We start from the raw sequence: 7,108 nt of genomic DNA, 5'->3' as shown, positions 1-7,108 counted from the left end.
TGTCCACATTATCGCAGACCAATTGGCGGATTCTGCATACATTGCTGGTTTCTCATTGCGGTAAATTAAAGTACTCATACAATCTACGCAATGTTCATGCATTCGTATCGTCATCTGTCCCGAGTACGACAATCGTGTGTATTATAAATTGATCTCATTGAGACATAACGACGCGACGATAAGTAGCATGACTATTTATTATAGCGCCATAACTACACAGCACATAATTATAAGTCCACACATTTAATATTTTTGCAGCGAGTTGTTAGATCTAAAAGCAGGAATAAGATCATAAAGCCTGGACGGTTCTAGTCAGAGAACTACATCTACAGATGGTCACGACCCTCTGCCATAAATATACGACTATGATGATAATGGCAAAAGGCAGGCAATGCGCGTGTAACACCCCTTGTTTTGCAGACTTCATAGGACTTACCATAAAGTGAGCCGCATACCTGTTCGCCTAGTAGTAAAAAAATTGAAGGGGTGACTAAAAATCTGCTCTATCTCCAACAAATCATTGTTGGCGATAACAGAAGCTGAGACATTCCTTTGTTATATTATTAGTTACTAGCTTATACCCGCGGCTTCGCCCTCTCATATCGCATTCTAAGCAATATATTGCGATGAAACCTATACAAGATTTTAAGTTAGACCATCCGCGATACAACTGTGAAAAGCGCATCAAATTCCATCCAGTAGTTTTCAAGTTTTGCGCGAAAAAACATAGTCCACTTACAGTTTCATTATATGTATAAATATAGATTACAAATTATATATATCATTAAACTAAGAATAATATGTAAAAATGTAATAAGTAGAGCAATAAAATGATTAGTATATGGTTCAAGGTCGTAGCTTTAAAGCATGGGGATATAGGTCTATTATTATTAATTAAAAACAAGTCGAAAGACAAAAGGGGAACATACCACAATAACCGCCCGTTATTGCTACGGATACTAGCATAACAGATTAGGTTAAATTGAAAATAATGTTCCGGCAATGAAAAAAGGTTCTAAAGGGCACAATATAACCTTTACTTTTATTACAAGGAACGTTTAGACCGTCTTATAGTGTTTGGGAAGAGACTACCATTGTTAAATTTAAATGGTAGGTAGCTTTATATTGTTTATATGATGCGTTCTTATTATCTATGTTGATATAATTCTTAAATATTTTTGCTATAGGTTCTTCGTACGTAGATCACAGATTCTGATAGAGAAGACCCAAACTTCAAGTAAAAATCAGTCAGCGCTGACTTCAACGTCGTCTTTCAGCAACCTTTTGCGTATTGCGACTATGCTATTAAGATGTCATCATCTAGTCGATTCGAAGTGAGACGCAGCGAACCAATCACACTGCGCCATTAAGACGCAACGTCAACCACAACGCAATATGATTGGTTCGCTGCATTTCAGTTCATTGAAATGCAAACGCGCAACCCTCTGGTAATATCTATGTGGTGGAAAGCGAGGGACGGCAAATTTTTTGCAACAAATTGCACGAGCCTCTCGTCTGGATCCGACTCCAAACAGCCAGATGGTATCCTGCAGGTTCCCTTTTCATCCCCCCTCCGGGACGGAATCCGGTCACCCTTGCCAAGTGACGTGTACGGCGACTGGTTATTATATAGAGGAAATATTTCAAAACAACTAGTGATGTTGATAATAAATATTCCATTCAATATGCATATAAACAAGTAAGTTTAATGTTATCAACTGATTGGAATAAAGTACAATATAAATTCGTTTTATATTAATGTTCGTATATGTCTTTGTTGTAATCCATGTACTGTAAAATATTATGTAAAATTTAAAAAAATGCAATATATTAAAATTTTAACCTACACCACACATAGTTCTTGTTGTTACCACAACTGCTACTAAACTTTGATAACCGCTTAGTGAGCTCAGGTGTTACAAAATTGTAGTCCAAGATCGAAACATATGATTTGTGTGTAAGTTTTTATCATAAAAAGTATTGTTCAATACATGATTAAAGACATACGGAAATACAACAATTACCGAACTGCAAAAACCTCGTCGTGTGTTCGGTGAATCGAGTCACATTTGCTTGTTCTGACGGAAGTTTAATTAGATAATTAGGTATTATGTAGTTTTTATGACTTTGATGTTTGAGATATGCTGTTCAGAATTCAAGTAGTTATTTGAAATAACTGTCCAAAAGCAAATTCTAATAAGATGTACAATAAATGAAGAGTCGAGCTCTTCGGCTAGTTACCTGTAAAGTGTTAACAGAGAAATAATTGACAGAGTGATAATCTCTTGTCTTGATACGATTAGTATTAGGTAATCTACAACTATGTACACATCTGTGACTACATTATATTTAGACAGACATATATAATATGTATTAAAGTTATTTAAGGTTATTTAAATCAGTAGATGTAGTTCTCTGTCTAGCGCCGTCCAGGCTTTATGATCTTATGCCTGCTTTTAGGTCTAACAACGTTACATATTTAGTTACATATTGAGGGTCTTTATCATTTGACTTTTTCGCAGAAATTTATTCCCATAAAATCAAGATCTCTGTTTAATGTATTTATTTTTTGGCACACCGGCTGTCTGAGAAAGATCCCTTCATGGGATAAGTTCGGTCTTGTCTTCAAGTTACTCTTTAATTTCTGTGCTTTATTTGTGTTTTGGCAGCGTTGCCGCAGAAATCCCGATTTTGGTGGGACGTCCCGATTTTTGACTCCAGAATTTACTGCGGGACAGGTCTGTCCCTTTTTTTGTATTTGCATTCAGAAGCAAAAGAAAAACAAGACCTTGACATACTTTTGCAAAAGGTAAATCTACAAAATAGGTAATTTAAATTTAAAATTTAGCTATTGTGATTTTATTAAAAATATGAAAAAACTATTTATTATTGTAGAGTATCTCACCTAGAAGTAGATTACTTCCTTACATAATACTTCCATGTCAACAAAATCAAACTTCAATATGTAGAATTATACACAGATTAACTGGATACCTTTAACTCAACAAAGCTAAGGATAAACCAATTTCAAATATAAACACTTGCATCTCCGCCACGACCCTATGAAAATTTAACGATTCACCACCCCTCGGGTCTTTACCCAAGTCCCTCCTTGTGGGGATCCTTAGAACTATTCATTTGAAGTTCAGTGTAGTGCTTCCAAAGGCTAATTTACCAAAGTATACGTTCTATCAAAAGTTACACAACCTTTTTAGATTTACTCATAACCATTTTCTTCTATGACTATACCTCTTGTATTCCGGAATCTCTTTCTCAATATACTTTAAATCATTTTTGAAAAATACTTTTTCGAGGAGATTTAAAAAATTGCCTTGAATACTGCTACTAAATATGTGTATAAACTACTAAAAATATTAGTTAACTAACTGTTGTCCGCGGCTCCGCCCACGGCAGTACCTATGAAACTCTCCAGCTCTCCAATCGATCAATTTGTCTGTATAAGTATTATAATTTTAGAATTTTTTTATGATAAAATTTGGAAAAATCGTATTTTATCAGATTAGACACTACATATTTTACAATAATGTATACGAGTGGATACCATTCTCGGATTAACACTCATATTGCGTGCTAAAAACCAATTTATCTAAACAACCACTTACAAAGCCTATTAATTGTTACTGTATGAAAATGAAGTGATTAAAGGCGATTTTTTTATACAGGATAACATTATGTATTTGAAGTATAAAAAAGTGTTACAAGAAGAACAGGAATTAATTCCTCAACAATCAAATCAAATCGATACAATCGAATCTACAACTAATTTCAAACTAAACCAGGAAATTAATTTCCTGGTCAAAAAAAAATTTTTTTCGTGAGGAAAGAGGCCCATTAAAATTTATTGATTTTAACCCTAGTTTAAGCGCCGGACTTGACAGAAGCTATGCAGTGCTGTGCTCTGCTAAATGAACCTAAGTTTCAAACAAACAACAAAATTCGTTTGTCAAGTTACGAAATTTTACTGGTTTAGGTAGTAGCACAGTGGCGCCCAGCGAGCTAAACCAATAGAATTGCGTAATTTTTGACAAACGTTGTTCAAAACTTATTTTCAGTTAGCACAGCATAGCGCAGCGCAGCGCAACCAACACATGATTGTCTTTAAAAGTTGTTTTAATAAATTAAGTTTATTACCATAGATTATTAATTTTGTAATCTCAGCTACCAAAGTATCAAGCAAAACAATCGATCTAAACTTGAACGAATTAACTGGATTAAATTTGACTTCTCATTAAATTTGTCTTTCATTTGCTGCAATGAATTTAATCTTTGAAGTTAAAAACAAACGCCCGAGGCTCGGAGTATTTGGGGTTTACTGAGGTTTTGAGTTAATTTGTTAAACAAAGTTTTGGTAAACCAAATTCATCATTCAAATGAGATAAAAATCAGAATTTTCGTTTTGAAAAATCCTTACTAAATTATTATAATTGTGATAGTCACATGTCACATTTTCTGTCAGATTTTGATGGAATATTGACAGTTAATGAAGTAAGGTCAGACAGAGGCTACCGCGGACGAAGCTGCGAGCAACAGCTAAGTAGTAAAAAAATAACTGATTTTACCTACAGCATGCTTATTTGTTAAGATACTTTCGTAATTATATATTATAATAATTAATTTTATACATCAATAGTTATAATAATTAATCAAAATAAATATTCCTATTTTCTAAACATAATAATGTGATTGTGTTGCTCAAGGTTTAGAAATTTTTGATTGTTTTTAGAAATATATGTGAATTTTTTTTTACCATCAATAATGTCTTGAACAAAGCATCTCCTGAAGAAGTTCTATGTCTGAAATAAAACATATTTCATTTCTTGTTTCGTATTTTGACCTTATATTTTTCAGATATTAATGAAGTACCAATATTGTAAAAACTTAAAAAAGAATCAACAAAGTCTTTCTGTCTGTCTGTTTCGCTTTCACGGCTAAATCTCTGGATTGATTTTGATGACATTTAATATGCACGTAGTTAAAGACCCCCGTCAAAACATAAACTCGTATTTTTTTTTAATCAACCGTCAAATGTCTATAAAATTATGCATGAAAATCATGTCTGTTCCGCTTTCACAGATAAATTCACGCAGACGAAGGCGCGGGCAAAAGGTACATTAAAAAAATATATTTATGTGTGTGAGCCTGAATCTTGCAAAACACAATACAATTTTTAGGGCAGTCGTGTAAAAAACTGAATAAAATATACAAACATCGTTATTTACGTTAACACTTTGTCATATGTATGTACTACATAAATTAATTAAATATTCAGTTATTCTGTAACAATATATATTATTTTAATATCCAGCGCATTTAACGTCATCGCCAATCAGATAAAAGTAGTATTGGACCTCATGAATAACAAAATAGCTCCTTGAAATATACATACATACAGTTTAGGGGCGGCTACCCCAAAATCAAGGGCAGATTGCCACTTTGATTGTCAAGCATACGTTAGCGTTTCAGTGGGGGCGCCACCTATGCTAAGAAATAAATTCTTAATAGCTTGAAAATTAGTTCGGTTTTCTACCACGCGTCAACTTGTACTTGATTTGCTAGCAATAAAGACTAGCTGCTGCTACTAATTCCTCGCTTTATTTTTGCTAGAAATAAAGCAAAAATAACATCGAAAGCTACACACTATCGACGAACTCAAATGTCGACGCGAATGAATATACATTGCGCAGCTTGTATATCAGCTTTCAATTGCTGCAAGAAAATAAACAGCAATGTACGTCAGGCAAATTTTCGCGCACTGTTTACCAATAGTATATAGCTGGCATAATAATTTCTTTATGGAGACATTTTTTCTTGACGTGATGTAATTATAAACTTTTACTGTGCAGGTATATTGAGGATAAGATGCGTATCTATCTTTTTGCGGTTCAGACGATGTTGAAAAAAAAAAATTAAAAACGCATTCGAAGAAATAAAGAAAATCAAATTCTGAATTTTATCGTATTATTACGAAACGTAATCATAATATTTTTTTGTGAATATTTCAGTAAAATTAGTAGAAGTTATTTTTATATTTCAATTAAATGATAGAAAATATTATTACGGCTCGAAAATTTAAAAAAATATTTTTTTCAAAAAAATTTTTTTTAAATCTTATTTTAAACCCACTCATTCTCTTGGTATTGTAATGTATATAAGTTATTGGAAACTTACACCAGTCTTGCCATTTTCCCTCAAGGTTTATGTTACTATTTTATATGAGAACAGTTATTTAGCATTGCAGTGCCAATACTGTGGCATGCCGTGCTTGGCGGTAATAAAATCCACTGGTATTGAACGTATGCCCTTTTTGTACAGCGGGCTAAACATTCGCTGCTACAAAATTTGAAAATAATAACATTCTGGTCTGGGCCAAGACAGTAGTAAAAAATAGCCTATGATAATCTGTAGCCCTCTATCTCCCTCTAATCTATAGCTCCGTTTTGTTTTTCTTTTTGTTTATTTATCTAAGTATAACCGTAAAGGGAGTGACAAATAAATGAATGAATTTATAGATAAAGGTAAAGGTAATTTTGTACAAGTACTCTTTCATTCTAAATTTTAATTTGAAGGAACAGAGAAAGAAAAAAAAATGTCGTCATGTTTCACAGGGTTCCTAGGTAGCGTTCTATACTTATTCTATTTTTAAATATAAAATACCTATAAAGAATATAATTTTGTTTCTAAACGAATTCGTTTAAATAGTTAAAAATATTCCTTGAATTGAATTGAATTCGAACTGAGTAATTACTCAGTTCGAATTTCAAATTAAAAAAAAAAGGAGTATTCTATGGAGAATAGTGTAAATATAGTTCAAGACTTCGTGCGTACTTACATTATAAAAGAACAACATGTAAAAAATATTAACTTAATACCTCATGCGTCGCCGAATATTAGACATGATTTAGTACCCCGACCCAAAATGTTGCGGCATGAATAATAATAGACTTGCACAAATAACTTCAAAACAATACTTCCCACTGTGCTGTAGGTGGTTAAAAGTCAATACTGACCCGAATAAGGGGAGATGAAGCTATGTAAGTAAAGCTGGTTGCCTATGTGGTGTAAAATGTGCAAAGTACAGAAATATATT

Source organism: Plodia interpunctella, chromosome 14 (genome assembly GCF_027563975.2).
Source record: "Plodia interpunctella isolate USDA-ARS_2022_Savannah chromosome 14, ilPloInte3.2, whole genome shotgun sequence".
NCBI lineage: Eukaryota > Metazoa > Arthropoda > Insecta > Lepidoptera > Pyralidae > Plodia > Plodia interpunctella.
This window is presented reverse-complemented; position numbering follows the sequence as displayed.